The sequence below is a fragment of the Somniosus microcephalus genome, chromosome 2 (genome assembly GCF_052327205.1).
Source record: "Somniosus microcephalus isolate GS21.2 chromosome 2, FLI_Smic_1.0, whole genome shotgun sequence".
Taxonomy (NCBI): Eukaryota; Metazoa; Chordata; class Chondrichthyes; order Squaliformes; family Somniosidae; genus Somniosus; species Somniosus microcephalus.
Window position 1 is genome coordinate 335,588,296 of NC_140988.1, and position 17,030 is coordinate 335,605,325.

The following is a 17,030-nucleotide window of genomic DNA, read 5'->3' on the forward strand; positions in this document are numbered from 1 at the left end:
TCTTTATCTACTCTGTCCAGGCTGCTCATGATTTTGAGCACCTCTATCAAATCTCCTCTCAATCTTCTCTGCTCTAAGGAGAACAACCCCAGCTTCTCCAGACTATCCACGTAAGTCCCTTATCCCTGAAGCCATTCTTGTAAATCTTTTCTGCACCCTCTCTAAGGCCTTCACATCCTTCCTAAAGTGCGGTGCCCAGAATTGGACACAGTACTCCAGTTGAGGCCGAACCAGTGTTTTATAAAGGTTCATCATAATTTCCTTGCTTTTGTACTCTATACCTCTATTCATGAAACCCAGGACCCTGTAAGCTTTTTTAACCGCTTTCTCAACATGACCTGTCACCTTCAACAATTTGTGCACATATACCCCTAGTTCTCTATGTTCGTGCACCCTCTTTAGGATTGTACCCTTTAGTTTATATTGCCTCTCCTCATTCTTCCTACCAAAATGTATCACTTCACACTTTCCTGCATTAAATTTCATCTGCCGCGTGTCCGCCCATTTCACCAGCCTGTCTGTGTCCTCTTGAAGTCTATTACTATCCTCCTCACTGTTCACTATACTTCCATGTTTTGTGTCATCTGCAAATTTTGAAATTGTGCCCTGTACACCCACATCCAAGTCATTAATATAAATCAAGAAAAGCAGTGGTCCTAGTAACAACCCCTGGCGAACACCACTTTCCTCCAGTCTGAAAAACAACCGTTCATCATTACTCACTGTTTCCTGCCACTTAGCCAATTTTGTATCCATGCTGCCACTGTCCCGTTTATTCCATGGGCTTCAACTTTGCTGGCAAGCCTATTATGTGGCACTTTGTTGAACACCTTTTGGAAGTCCATGTACACTACGTCAACCGCATTGTCCTCACCAACCCTCTCTGTTGCCTCATCAAAAAACACGATCAAGTTGGCTAAACAAGATTTGCCTTTAACCAATCCATCCTGGCTTTCCTTAATTAATCCAGACTTGTCTAAGTGACTGTTAATTTGTCCCTGATTATTGTTTCTAAAAGCTTCCCCACGACCGAGGTCAAACTGACTGGCCGATAGTTGCTGGGTTTATCTTTACACCCTTTTTTGAACAAGGGTGTAACATTTGCAATTCTCCAGTCCTCTGGCACCACCCCCATTTCTAAGGAGGATTGGAAGATTATGGCCAGTACCGCCACGATTTCTTCCTTCACTTCTTTCAGCATCCTAGGATGCATCCCATCCCTGGTGACTTATCTACTTTAAGTACAGCCAGCCTTTCTAGTACCTCCTCTTTATCAATTCTTATCTCATCCAGTACCTCCTCTACCTCCTCCTTCACTATGTCTATGGCAGCATCTTCTTCCTTGGTGAAGACAAATGCTAAGTACTCATTTAGTACCTCAGCCATACCCACTGCCTCCATGCATAGATCTCCATTTTGGTCCCTAATCGACACCACCCCTCCTCTTACTACCCGTTTACTATTTATATGCCTATGGAAGACTTTTGGATTACTTTTTATGTTAGCTGCCATTCTATTCTCATATCCTCTCTTTGCCCCTCTTATTTTCTTTTTCACTTCTCCCCTGAACTTTCTATATTTAGCCTGATTCTCATATGTATTCTCAACCTGACATCTGTCATACACGCTCTTTTTCTGCTTCATCTGACTCTCTAGGGGGAGAAATTGGGTATAGCCCCGCTCGGGGCGCTAGAATTGGCGATGCGCAAATTTTATCGCCAGGCGCAACCTATCGCCACCTCCAGCGATATTGGGTTGCTGCGCCCCTAAAGGTGGTTGCGGCATTAAATCAGGCGCTGTACGGGACTCCTAAGGCGCTAACCTGGCGGCGCTACTCAATATCTGGGCGGACAGGCGCAGCGCAGGTGCTGTCAATAATCGATGACCACGAGACATGCTGGCGCCGGCCAGCTCTTAAAGGGGCGGGTCATTTAGGTTCAGCAGCCAGACTCATCGCCCTGTAGGCCTCAAAATTGGCGCTGTGCAATCTGAGGCGTTACAAACTTTGACCAGATGGAGAGGGTGAGCCAGAGAGCGGAGCGGTTTTCCGAAAGGGCATTGGATGCTTTGGCTGACGCAGTGGAGTGCCAGCGAGCAGTGCTGTACCCTGACAATGGCAGGAGGCCTCATCAGAACGAGTACCGCAGAGCTTGGAGGGAAGTTTGTCAAAGAGTCAACTCCAGCAGCGTGGCGCCCAGGACTCCTGTGCAATGCAGGAAGAAGTTCGACGATCTCACTCGGGTCGTTAGGGTGAGTGGCTTGTTGGCAATCTTCTTCATCCCTCCATCTGCACCTGACTTTATGGCCAGAGGGTGCGCGCTGCCCCAATGGCCATCTGTCAGCCAGCACCCATGGCCCTTTCTGGGAACGCACACGCACATTCAACTCAGGGCATAATGTAAGGGCTGATCCACCATGGGGGGGCATGAGATGACAACTCAGGGCATAATGTAAGGGCTGATCCACCATTGGGGGGGGGCATGAGATGACAACTCAGGGCATAATGTAAGGGCTGATCCACCATGGGGGGGCATGAGATGACAACTCAGGGCAGCATGTTTCAGAACTTCCCGTCCTTTCTCCTGCAGGGCAAGCTGGCCAGGAACCGGAGGGTACAGAATCGTACTGGAGGGGGCCCTCCTCAGCTGCAGGAACTCACGGACCTGGAGGAAAGAGTCCACCAGATTGTTGGAGGCCGGATGAGTGGTCCTGTCACCACTGGAGCTGCCGACCCCATTGTGCACAGCGATGGTAAGGTCATCACCTTTTTGAACTCTCTCCTTCCACTTGTTCCCCCCACCAGCATGCCTTTTCAGTCTGGACCCATGTCAGAGCATTGCAGCACTCTTGCATCCCTTGCTGCCACCCTGTCCTTTCGCTAAAGCCACTCTTCAACCTCCCTGCTTTCAGATGCTGCATCACCAGCTCGGGAGCCAGGCCATCAAGCTGCCAGGGACACTGACTCCGGAGGCGACGAGCAGGAGGAAGCCGGACCATCCGTCCCACCCTCAGGCAAGCCAGCCCATCTGCAGACTGGGGATAGTGCTTCCCTGGAAGGGAGCAAGGGGGATGGCTCTGAGGAGGAACCAGTTGCAGGAACCAGCGGCCTCCAGCAGCGCAAGGGGGGGAGGGAAGTTCGGGAGCCATCTCCCCGGAGGGCGCATCAGGCCACGATGACTGCTGCACAGAGCGCAGAAGAGGTGCGTTCCCTCGCAGAAATGAGCGCCCAGGCTCGACTCAGGCACACTGAGCTGATGGCTGCAGTTGCAAGGATGCCTGAATCCATCGAGACACTGGCAAGGAGTGTGCAAGACTTCGGGGCAACACAGGAAAGGATTGTGCAAGACTTCGGGACAGCCCTGGAAAGGAGTGCCCAGGGCGTCGGCACATCATTGGAAAGGACTGTCCAGGGCGTCGCGACATCACTGGAAAGGACTGTCCAGGGCGTCGGCACATCGCTGGAAAGGACTGTCCAGCGCGTTGCGACATCACTGGAAAGGACTGTCCAGGGCGTCGGCACATCGCTGGAAAGGACTGTCCAGGGCTTCACCGAAGCACTGGCACCTGCCACGCAAGTGCTGAGTGCTGCCGCGCAGTCCCTCGCTGGCCTCATGCAGAGGCAGATTGAGGCCACACAAGCACTGACTGCTGCCACTCTCGATGGATCAGGCAAGATTACCCGGGGCCCTTGCAGCACCACAGCAGGCCAGCAATCTGTGGACGAACCAATTGGTCCGCATGCTGCGGTGCTGCCCCGTCAGAGTGCCAGTGTGTCGGCCGACCACGGAGCAGGTGTCCGCTCTCAGGATGTCAGCATTCCTGATGCCAACGCTGGTACGTCTCCACTGCAACTGCCATCACCTGCAGGACAGACTGCTTCCACCCATGCCCATTTGGACCAGTCAGCATCCGGCCCCTCCAAGCCCAGAGTCCGTCCAGGCCGTCCCTCAGGGGCATCTGCGCTTTTGGACAGTCAGCAGGCATCCCCCAGCCTTCATGCAGCCACTGGGGTCCCATTACGGAGGAGCTGCAGGGAGGGAAGGGGCCGTTCTCGCAAGAGAAGTAGATCACCATGAAAGGGGAAAGAGTAGAAGGTGCTGCTGAAACGTCCTATTTCTAGAAATCTAGGCCGTGGATGTTGTTCTGAATGTTAGTCATGTTTTGGACAGTCTCCCGGGTGTGCGAGCGTCTTGTCCTGAATGTTAGACATGTTTTGGATAGTCTCCCAGGTGTGCGAGCCATGTATGTGTTAGTTTGTTAGTTAAGCTTTCTGTTGCCATTGCTTTGTCATGTTGGAAGGAAGCACAGTTTTCAAAATAAACAAAAAATTTTAATGTAATTGGCCATGTCTGCTATTTACAATCATTGTGGCCTTCATAGGCTTTTGGTTATCCGAATGGTTCCATTCCTGGTCTTCGAATGGCACCAAGCAGTCCGTGAGAGGGGCCTAGAACCGACTCCTTATCAGCCTCAGACGGACGGCCCTTCCAGTTTCTCGGACCCTCCCGTCTTGGTCCTCCTCCTCCTCCTCCTGCTCCTGCTCCTCCTCCTGCTCCTCCTCCTGCTCCTCCTCCTCCTCTGCTGGTCCTTCAATGTCTGCTGGCATTGGCTGGGTGCGCAGGGTGGCGAGGTTATGGAGCATGCAGCAGACAACGACGAAGTGGGAGACTCTCTCTGGTGAGTACTGCAAGGCTCCTCCCGAATGGTCCAAACAGCGGAACCGCTGCTTCAGCACGCCGATTGTGTGCTCCACAATGTTCCTCGTCGCCTGATGGCTGACGTTGTAGTGCTCTTCTGCAGGGGTGCTGGGCGTCCGGAGCGGGGTCATCAGCCATGGGCACAGTGGATAGCCCTTGTCGCCGAGAAGCCAGCCTTCTGGGTGAGCCGGGGCCTCGAAAAGGTCAGCGACTGAAGTCTGCCGCAGGATGAAAGCGTCGTGGCTGCTGCCTGGGAACTGTGCATTGACTGCCAGGATCAGCTGCCGGTGGTCACAGACCAGCTGCACATTCAAGGAGTGGAACCCCTTGCGGTTGCGGAACTCCTCAGGATTCTGTACAGGCGCCCGCAAAGCCACGTGCATGCAGTCAATGGCGCCCTGCACCATGGGGAAGTCCGCTATTGCCGCAAAGCCCTCTGTGCGCTCCCGCTGCTTCTCCGGTGTCACATTGAAGGATATGTACTGACGCCGCCTTTTAAACAGGGCATCTGTAACCTGCTGGATGCAGCTATGCACCGCAAACTGGGATATGTTGGCAATGTCCCCAGTTGCTGACTGGAAGGAGCCGGCCGCATAGAAATTCAATGCCACTGTTATCTTCACAGCCACCGACAGAGAGGTCCTGCACCTTACCTGCAGCTGCAGATCTTCCTGAAGCAGGTGGCACAGCTCAGTCACCACCTCCTTTCGGAATCGCAGCCTCCTAACACACTGCTCCTCCGACATGTTGAGGTAAGAGAACTGCTGCCTGAATACCCTGGCAGCGTAAGGTCTGGTGTGGCGACGTCTGTTGGCCCTCCTCCGTCTGGCCATTCCTGGCCCTCTCTCCCTCCGTCCCTGTGCCCTTTCCAGATGGTCGAGCAGCAGGACGTTCCCCTCCAAAGCAGCTCCCATAATAATAGGTCAGCAGAAATTAAATAGGGTGTAAACGCTCACCAGCAGCAGGGTGATGGTATGAAGGCTGAAGGTCCTCTGGCAGTGCTGGGTCACTAGTGAAATGGCTCAGAGTTCAACTTTGCAACTCTGTAAATCTCAAATAAGTTGTGCTCCCAAAATGGCTGCCGCTTTTATACCAGTGCAGTCCACTTTAAAGAGCGCCCCCCTAAGCCCGAGAGCCACTGGGGAACGTTCCAGGAAGCTGTCCTTATTAGCACCAGTCGGAACAGAGGGGGGCGCCACTGAATATCCAGTCCGGGGCGCCAAAAAGGCATTGCACACTGAAACAACGTCATGATCTGCCTGCGCCCGCGAGCGGGCGCTAAGATTTAGTGCCTGCGCTAAAAGGCCCATTCAATATGGCAAGAGGTGCTGGGTTCACTGCGCCTGCCCGAAAATTGGGTAACGCCCCAATTCTCGGTCTCTTTAGGCGCTAATCGCTGACGCTAACAACTGAATTTCTCCCCCTCTATCTCTTTTGTCATCCAGGGAGCTCTGACTTTAGTTGCCCTACCTTTCCCCCTAGTGGGAATGTACCTCGACTGTACCTGAACTATTTCCTCTTTAAAGGCAGCCCATTGTTCCACTACAGTTTTGCCTGCCAATCTTTGATTCCAATTTACCCGGGCCAGATCTGTTCTTGTCCCACTGAAATTTGCCTTCCTCCAATTAAGTATTTTTACTCCAGATTGCTCCCTGTCCTTTTCCATAGCTAATCTAAACCTTATGATACTATGATCACTGTTCCCTAAATGTTCACCTACTGACCTTGCTCCACTTAACCTACTTCATTCAGCAGAATCAGATCCAGCAATGCCTCCTTCTTCGTTGGGCCAGAAACATACTGATCAAGAAAGTTCTCCTGAACACACTTCAGAAATTCTTCCCCCTCTCTGCCCTTTACACTATTACTATCCCAGTCTATATTAGGATAGTTGAAGACCCTCATTATCACTACTCTATAGTTCTTGCACCTCTCTAATTTCCATCCAAATTTGCTCCTCTATATCCTTCCCACTAGTTGATGGCCTGTAAAGTACACCTAGTAGTGTAATGGCACCTCTATTATTTCTCAACTCTAACCAAATAGATTCTGTCCTTGACCCCTCCAGGACATCCTCTCTCTCCAGCACTGTAACATTCTCCTTAACCAATACTGTCACACCTATCTTTCCTTCCCTATCTTTCCTGAACACCCTATATCCAGGAATATTTAATACCCATTCCCGCCATTTTTTGAGCCAGGTCTCCATTATTGCGACGACATCATATTCCCACGTGGCTATTTGCACCTGAAGCTCACCAACTATGGGTCAGAAATTCGTGACCAAATGCGTGAGTACGGTCTGGGTACTCACGCATCTGGCCGTTGGAAATGCCGGCGTTCAGCATGCACAGCGCATGCGGGGAACGCCGGCATTTCCAGACCTCGGAACGAAGGGGTTCATAGGCACAGCGCGTGCGACTGCACAGACAGCGCTTGCGCAGTGAACTTCGTAGATTTCATTCATGGATTCAGTGAGGGTAAGTCCTTACAAGTTACACTTGAAAAAAGCATGTGTAAAGTTGTTCCAAGGCTGCGGAGGAAGATATATTTTATCGTGGAGCTTCTGAAAGGCAATATTTTTGTTTGGGAAAGGGAGGGAAGTTATTTTAAGAAATTTTAAGTAAGTTTTAAAGTTTAAATTTTTTTTTTTAAACGGCTTTTCAGAACGGTAGGTAGAAGGAACAATTGTGGCTGTGTGAATTGAATGTGAAAATGAGTGTTCTAAAATGAGTAATGTAACATTTCCAGCACTTTTAAGAAAGAAACTTTTCATCAGTAATAAGTAATTATGTATGTATGTCCGCATATATTCCTTTACGTATATGTATGTATGTTTTATATTCCTTTACTTATGTGTATGAATGTATGTTTTTAATTATGATTTTCCAATAAGTCACTTTCTCTGAAAGTCATAATTAAATAATACATTCATACACATAAGTAAAGGAATATATACATAACACGCAAAGGAATATATACAGACATACATACTTTCAGAAGCTCCACGATAAGAAATATCTTCCTCCGCAGCCTCTGGAGCAACTGTACCCATGCTTTTTTCATGTGTAAGTTGTAAGGACTTGACCTCACTGAAAGCATGAATGAAAGCGGCGAATTTTACTGCGCACGCGCTGCCTGTGCAGTCGCACGCGTTCTGCCTCTGAACCCCTTCGTTCAGAGGACAGGAAATGCCGGTTTTCCCCACATGCACTGTGCATGCTGAAAACCGGCATTTCCTCCGGCCAGACGCGTAAGTACCCCGATCGTACTCGCGCATTTGGAAGGAAATTACTGGGCCAACATTTTACATGTCAATAAAATGAAAAATTTAACAATTGCACGATTTGTCCCCTCGCATCTGCGACTGAGGGTCCAAGGAGGTGCATTGCGCAAGAGGTCATCGTCGTACGTATCCTCACACTGTTCCCTTTCGGGAACTGTATGAAGTGGTGGAAGGATTTATGGCCGTGATTAATGCTCATCCCGTGACCGTAACCATCTTTGAACCAGCCATTAGGGTGGTTAGTCCTATGGCGTGAGGGTTTTACGGGCTCCCACAACCCATCTGAGGGGGGGGCCACCCACACCCACGGACGCAAGTATCCCGCTGGATGTCCACCCAGAATTTATAGTTGGAGCTCCGACTCCACTTGCCGGGACTGTCTGGAGTGGGGTTCGAAACCCTACTCCTTCTGGCCCAGCGGCGGGGATGCTTACTGCTACGCAAAAGGCCCACTCCGCACAAAAGGTGACACCCATACGTTTCCTGCGCCTTTTCCCTCCCCGTGACTGGAGCCCTATGCTGCCACTTGAAAGACCAAGCTATCATCTGACCTTTTTGCGGCGCCTTTGACTTCTCATTACCAATGATGAGCAGGCGCTGCGCCTCCACCTCCTTGAGGAGATTGCTGAGGTCATCATCAGTTCAATTGTGAGTTCTTTTAATGCCGTGAATTGTGCTCATTCCAGCCATTCCAAGTTGCTAATCGGATTGGGCCTTTGGCATAGCGGTAGGATCCCCGCCGCTGGGCCAGATCAGGGTAGGGTTTCGAACCCCGCTCCAGACAGTCCCGGCAAGTGGAGTCGGAGCTCCGGCTCTAAATTCTGGGTTGACATCCAGTGGGATATTTGCGTCCGTGGGTGTGGGTGGCCCCCCCTCCTTGTATAGCTTGTGGGAGCCCGTAAAACCCTCCCGCCATAGGACTAACCGCCCTAATGGCTGGTTCAAAGATGGTTACGGTCACGGAATGAGCGTTAATCATGGCCATAAATCCTTCCACCACTTCATACAGTTCCCCAAAGGGAACAGTGTGAAGACACGTATGACGACGACATTGCTAAATAAATAAATGGAATTAAAAAAAACCTTTTAGGGCTTTTAAAAGTCTTTAAATTGCTTTAATTCTGTTTAAAACTACTTCAGATTCTTCAAAATAATGTAAACGTTTTTAAAAGTTTATAAAAGTTACCAAAAGCTTCAAAAAACTTCCAAAAACCTATTTAAACTGCTGCTTTGCATGTAAAAATGCTTAGCAGCTTGGCAGAAACATTGGGGGCGTGTCCTGTTAAACTGAGACCTCAAGGGGCGTGTCTCAGTTGCACAGCGCGCTCCAGGCTTCGCGCTGGCTGCACTCCTGGGCGGCGTGACGTCAAACGCTGCCCGGGATTCTTCAGATTCAAAATGGAATTCCAGGCGTCCCTGGAGGTGATCAGCAGGCGCGTCGGGTAAGTGCAAATCGGGACCTTGCACGCGCGGCAAGCCCCGTTCACGAATTTCTGGCCCATTGTTTACTATGCTTCGTGTGTTCACATACATACACTGTAAACCTATCTTGGACCATCCTGTGTTCTCTCTTAGTCTGACCCCACCTAATACCTTACTATTTCTTGCTTTAGTGCTATCCGTCTTTTGAGGTCCTGCTTTTTAATCTGTTTCCTAGCTCCCTAAAGTCTGCCTGCAGGACCTCATCCCTCTTTCTACCTATGCCATTGGTGCCAATATGGACCACGACCTCTGGCTGTTCACCCTCTCCCCTCAGAATGTCGTGCAGCCACTCAGTGACATCCTTAACCCTGTCACCAGGGAGGCAACATGCCATCCTGGAGTCACGTCTGCGGCCGCAGAAACATCTGTCTGCTCCCCTAACTATCGAATCCCCTACCACTATTGCTTTCCCACTCTTCTTCCTCTTCCCCTCATGTACAGCTGAGACACCCATGATGCCACGGACTTGGCTCTGGCTGTACTCCCCAGCGGAACCATTGCCCTCAACAGTACTCGGAACAGAATACTGGTTGGAGAGTGAGATGCACTCGAGACTCCTGCACTACCTGCCTAGTCCTCCTCTTTTGTCTGTCAGTCACCCATTCTCTCTCTGCCTGCGGACTTCTTAGCTGCGATGTGACCACCTCCTGAAAGTGCTATCCATGTGGCTCTCAGCCTCGCGGATGCACTGGAGTGATGCCAGCTGCTGCTCAAGCTCCGAAACCCGGAGCTCGAGCTCCTCCAGCTGATGACACTTCCTGCACACATGGCTGTCCAAGACACGAGAAGCGTCCTGGAGTTCCCACATGGCACAGGATATGTATTCCGCTGGACCAAGCTGCCCTGCTATGCCTTTATTTATTTCATTATTGTTGGATCCGTGGTTCAGTGGATAAATAATCACACGGATGCTGTACATTAACAAATAACAGGTCTTTACTGGAGGAGGGTAATCTCTAGACTGGGGTACAGAGGCATGCACACAGCTTGGTGTGGTCACTGCCGGTACTACAGTATACAGGAGCTGTAAAAAGTAGTTCTGACTTAAAGGCACATACACTACAATTCCTCCCTTTTTAGATTAATAATACCCCCTTAATCACAGAATCACAGAAACCCCACAGTGCAGATAGAAGCCATTTCGGCCCATCGAGCCTGCACCGACACATATCCCACCCGATCCCTGTAACCCCTACACCAACACATATCCCACCCTATCCCCGTAACCCCACGTATTTAATCCCCCTAACACTAAGGGTCAATTTATCATGGCCAATCAACCTAACCCGCACATCTTTGGACTTAATATTCAAATAACAATTACATTTTTACATGTACATTCAATAACAAAAGTCCATTTATAGATTCAGTCTTTGGGGCGGCTTCCTGGCCCTTTCGGGATAGTGCCTTTCCAGAGGTTCTTGTTCTTGGTGCAGAGGCGATTCTGACCCCTTTTCATCGGGTAGTTCATCGGGTTTCACTGCTACTGGGTCTGAAGTAGATGCTACCGGTATGTCGGGTTCATCCCCAGGTACTCGAGACATGGGGTTGGCGCATTCCTGTGATGCTAAGATCTGATCGACGTGGCGTCTCACAATGTTCTCCCCGACATCCACGGTGTACATTAATGGCCCCTGCCTTGTACATATCGTTCCGGGTTGCCACTTCTCTGTTCGATAGTCCCGGGCCAAGACTGGTTGCCCTACATTGAAGCTCCTTGTCGGCTTCTCGTTGATGTGCTGGAATTGTTTGTCCTCAACATTTCTTCGCACATTTGGTCTGAGCAAGTCCAGACGAGATCTCAACCTTCGGTTAAAGAACATCATGGCCGGGGTCTGGTTGGTAACTGCATGTGTCGCGTTTCGGTAGGCTAATAAGAAATTGTCCAGCTTATGCTGTAGTGGAATTTCCTCATCGCACATGGCCTTTATCGCCTTCTTAAAGGTTTGTACGAACCTCTCAGCCAATCCATTGGTGGCTGGATGATACGGGGCGGATGTGTAATGCCTTACCCCATTCCTTTTCATGAATTTTTGGAACTCGTCGGACACAAACTGTGGTCCATTATCAGAGCAGATCTGCTCTGGCAAACCGTTTCTGGCAAATATGGTCCGTAGGACTGCAATCGTTTTCTCTGTAGTGGTTGAAGACATCTTTATCACCTCAGACCACTTTGAATGAGCATCCACTGCTATTAAGAACATTGAGTCCATGAATGGACCAGCGAAATCAATGTGCACCCATTGCCATGGAGAGGAGGGACACTCCCATGGGTGTAGAGGGGCATGTGGTGGTGCATTTTGGACCTTCTGGCATCCTAAGCAGCTCTTCGTTAGGTCTTCGATTTGTTGATCGATTCCCGGCCACCACACATAAGCCCTAGCAAGGCTTTTCATTTTCACTCCCCCCAGATGACCTTCATGTAGCTCATTTAGCACTCTCTCCCTTAACTTGGGTGGAATCACCACTCTGGCACCACACATCACTGTCCCCTGGCATACTGACAGCTGTTCTCTTCTGGATGAGAATGCTGGCAACAGTGAGTCGCCATGTGTTGGCCATCCCCTCACCGTCAATTCATATAACCGTGACAGCGTCGGATCATTGCGGGTCTCCTCTATATCCACGTTTGTTACTGGCAATCGTTCAATTATCGACGAATAAAATATCTCGATAGGGTCCACTGCTGGTGCTTCCTCCACCGTAGGCAGTGGCAGGCGCGATAGCCCATCAGCGTTCCCATGCTGTTTCGTGCCTTTATATTCTATTTCATATTGATTCGCCCCTAGAAACAGGGACCATCTTTGTAACCGCTGTGCAGTCATTACTGGCATGCCCTTCTTAGGATTAAAGATGGAGACAAGTGGTTGGTGGTCAGTCAGCAAGGTGAACTTCTGCCCATGCAGATAGTGGTTGAATTTTTTTACTCCCCATACTAGGCTGAGGGCCTCCCTGTCAATCTGGGCGCAGTTGCGCTCGGCTGAGGTTAGTGACCGAGACGCAAAGGCTACTGGCCTCTCCAACCCGTCTGGGAATTTGTGCGACAGCACCGCTCCAATGCTGTAGGGTGATGCATCACATGCCAAACGAATTGGTAGTGCTGGGTTGAAATGGGCCAACACTACCACTATGCAGCACGGTGGCATAGTGGTTAGCACTGTTGCCTCACAGCACCAGGGACCCGGGTTCGAATCTGTTCTCAGGTGACTGTCTGTGTGGAGTTTGCACATTCTCCCCGTGTTTGCGTGGGTTTCCTCCGGGTGCTCCGGTTTCCTCCCACAGTCCAAAGATGTGCAGGTTAGGTTGATTGGCTATGATAAATTGACCCTTAGTGTTAGGGGGATTAAATACGTGGGGTTACGGGGATAGAGTGGGATATGTGTTGGTGTAGGGGTTACGGGGATCGGGTGGGATATGTGTCGGTGCAGGCTCGATGGGTCGAAATGGCCTCTATCTGCACTGTGGGGTTTCTGTGATTTCTGTGAACACCTCTTTTGATGTGGTCAATTCTTTACACTTCTGGAAAGCTCATCTACGTTCGTCATCCCACTTCCATGGTACCCCTGTTTGCAGTAGGGTGTTCAGCGGGTGTAATACCGTAGACAAATTTGGTAAGAACTTGTGGTAATAGTTTACCAGCCCGAGGAACGACCTCAGCTGTGACACATTTTCCGGTGCTGGAGCCTTGACTACTGCCTCAATCTTGTCAGGGGACTTATGTAACCCCTCTTCATCGATGACGTGGCCGCAATACGAGATCTGTTTCTGGAAAAACTCGCACTTGTGGCGATTAGCTCATAGCCCATATTCCTTTAATCTGGCGAGCACCTCCTCCAAGTTAGTGAGGTGATCACCGTCATTTTCGCCCGTGACCAAGATGTCGTCCAAATAACACTGGGTCCCTGGAATCCCTTGCAGGACCTGATCCATCGCCCTTTGCCAGATAGCCGGAGCCGAGGCTACTCCAAACACCAGCCGGTTGTATTGATAGAGACCTTTATGGGTGTTGATCGTAAGGTAATGTTTCAAAGCTTCTTCTACCTCCATTTGCAAGTACGCCTGGGCTAGATCAATTTTGGTGAAGCGTTTACCACCAGATAACGAGGTGAAAATATCCTCAATTCGTGGAAGCGGATATTGCACCGTGTGAAGGACTGGGTTCACTGTCACCTTAAAATCCCCACAGATGCGGACCTTCTTTGGTTCCCCAGGCGTATTACTCAACTACCTCTTCATTACAGGAACGATGGGTGTAGCCCACTCGCTCCAGTCCACTTTGGACAGTACTCCTGAACGTTCCAACCCTTCCAGCTCTGCTTCAACCGCTGGTCTGATCACATAAGGCACTGGTCTGGCCTTCAGAAACTTTGGGCTTGCATTTTCCTCTATTTTAATTGTTGCTGTTATTCCTTTTAGTGTTCCTAGTTGCTCCTGGAACACTTCTTTTGCGTCAGTTAGCATTTTTGACAGTCGTCCAGGTGTGACGTCGTCACCCTTTTTGGCCTCAACCTTCAGTGCCTGTATGGAATGCCAATCTAATTGTATCTTTCGGATCCATTCACGTCCTAGCAGTGGTGGTCCTCCATTTGGCAATACATATATATCCATTTTAGGTATTTCCTGACCTTTATATGTCACTTTCACCCTTATTTTCCCTTTGGGGTAGACTTTTTGCCCCGTATACGTCTTCAAGACAATTTCTGTAGCTTTCAAGGGTATGTGTGAAAATAGCCGCTTGTAGTCTCTTTGATTTATGACTGTTAGAGCTGACCCTGTGTCCAATTCCATTTCCACTTGGACTCCGTCTATCTTGAGTGTAACCCAGATAGTCTGGTGATCCTCCATTTCGGTTACATTATGTAGTTTCAAACAACCCAGCTCCTTGCTTCCGGAGTCTGTGTCACTTTTTTGTTCATCTGAACCACTCTCCATCACCTGGTGTACCTTTTTGTACTTCTCCTGTGGAGATTTCTTACTGTTGGTTTTCTTCCCAGACCTGCAGACTCTTGCTATGTGTCCTGCTTTCCCTCACTGTCTGCACACTTGGTCCTTGAACCAACAATCTTTCTGGTCATGTGTTCTGCTGCAGCGATAGCACTTCCCTGTTCCATAGGTCATTTCGTTGGTGCCATATTCTTGCGGTCTCCGTTGTATCTCTGCAGCGCCCCTTGCAGCTGCTTCGTGTGATACTGCCATACTGAAAGCTTTGTCCAGCGTAAGGTCCTTTTCTGATAGAAGCCGTTTCTGGGTTCCTTCACTTTGTAGCCCACACACAAACTTGTCCCTTAACGTGTCTGCTAGTCCCGCTCCAAACTGGCAGTATTTCGATAGTTTGCGCAGTTCCGTTAGGTACTCAGCATTGCTTTCGTCTTTGTGTTGGTTCCTTTTATGGAACTTAAATCATTCTGCTATCAGCAGCAGTGTGGGGTTTAAGTGGTCCTGTAGAATTTCTACTATGCTTTCAAAATTCTTGTTTACCGGCTTCTCTGGGGTTATTAGATTTCGCAGTAACCCATAAGTTTTTTGCACCCATGGAATTTAACAGAACCAGTGCTTTATTAGCATCTGGCACTTCATTCGCCCTGCAGTACACCTCAATACGTTCCACATATGTCGCCCAATCTTCGACTTCATTGTCGAACGTAGAGATACTGCCACTCTTCGGCATCCTTGGTTGTGCGTTAACTATCACCAATGGCGCCTCCCACGCGTCCCCTTCTTCTCCACTGGCACAAAATGGCATCTCCCGCGCTTTCCTTCCTTCCCGCGCTCGCCCGTCTTCTCCGCTGCGGCTTCGCAAAATGGCGTCTCCCGCGCTCTTCCTTCTTCTCAATGGCGCCTCCCGCGCTCTCCCTGCTTCTCCGCGGCTCAATGGCATCTCCCGCGCTCTCCCTGCTTCTCCGCGGCTCAATGGCGTCTCCCCTTGCTTCGCCCCGCGGACCCTGCTCAGCCCGTGATCCCTGGCTGTGCTCTGCGCGTTCTTCTCTTGATATTTGTCGACGCCGCTCAGTCTAGAACCCGGCTGTTTCTTACCCTCTCTCTCTCCGGTTTGCAGTATTTTCGCTCGACGCCGCTCGGTGATCAACCCCCGGCTGCGCCCTGCTCTCTTCACCCTCTTTCTTACCCCGTCGACGCTGCTTGGCTCTCTCTCTCTGCCGTCGGTCAGCTCCAGCCGCCGCTGCTCGGGAAGGGTCTGCTCTGGACCTGTCGTCGGTCTCTTACTGCTCGTTGTGGCTGGGGAACCAAGCCCGGCTCTCCACAGCCTCCCCAGCGAAGTTGGATCTCTGCCTGACTGCTGGGCGGTTACTCGCGGTCGACGCCCGTGTTCCTGGACTCGACTATTTTTTTTTTTTATGTTGCAGGTAGATTCGCATCGACACTCGTCGCCACTGTTGGATCCGTGGTTCAGTGGATAAATAATCACACGGATGCTGTACATTAACAAATAACAGGTCTTTACTGGAGGAGGGTAATCTCTAGACTGGGGTACAGAGGCATGCGCACAGCTTATACCGGTGTGGTCACTGCCGGTACTACAGTATACAGGAGCTGTAAAAAGTAGTTCTGACTTAAAGGCACATACACTACAATTATTAACTAACTTTTTTTTTTAAGTACCTTGACAGAAATAAACTTAAGACTTAAAAAAAACAACTGCTCACCAGCTACTCACCAATCAGCTCCTTCCCTTGCGCTGATGTCACTAATCTCGCTCCCTGACACTCGCGCTCCCTCCGGGCTTTTGGGCCTACCATTATCTGCGGCCGCTCCTCTCGCTCTCCCGCAGGTCCGCTCTCGTGTCTATTAACTTAGAGACCTTGGGTTCTGTAGCTCCACTCCTCCTTTTCAGTCAGATTTCTCCACCGCCTTCCTCCTCTCCACCGATTTCCTGTGCTCATAAAATTCATCACTCTGCTTGTGAATCTCCCAGCTCTGTCTCCAAGCTCTGTGCTCAAGAATGCTGCAAATCTTTACACAAGTCTCCATCCAGTCGGACCTCATTACATCTCCCACCATTGACAGATCACTTGTCATCTCTACTTCGCCTGCCATCTATTCCATTAGCATGGGTGCCTTTATACTCTTTCACCTTGGTCCTCAGAATCCCACCACAATCAGCCCCAACACCAGCAGCACCAGGCACACCAGCAGCGTCAACAACAACACCAACCTTCTCCGCAATCAACTGATGCTGCACAGGACAGAGGGCATCAGCACCCAACTACATTGCTGCCCGGGAGGCCAGGCCTTACCATAGCCAGATTTTCTTCACTTGATGCTGTACATCCTGGCTGCCACATGATGTGCCAGGTTGGCACCACCCCACACCAACACCATAAAGCGTCCCTACGATGTCCAAGCCATTCCTTTTACACTCATGACCATTGCCGGGTTGGGGGGGGTGCGGTGGTTACGGTTATGTCTCACCATTCGCTGCAACTCACTAAGCCACTTCCAAAGGTGCACACAAATCTGTCCAGGAACACGTTGAAAATAAAGGTTTCAATGTTTGACACCACATTAACAGAAACTTTACATGAACATTGCATAAAACACCCAAGTGC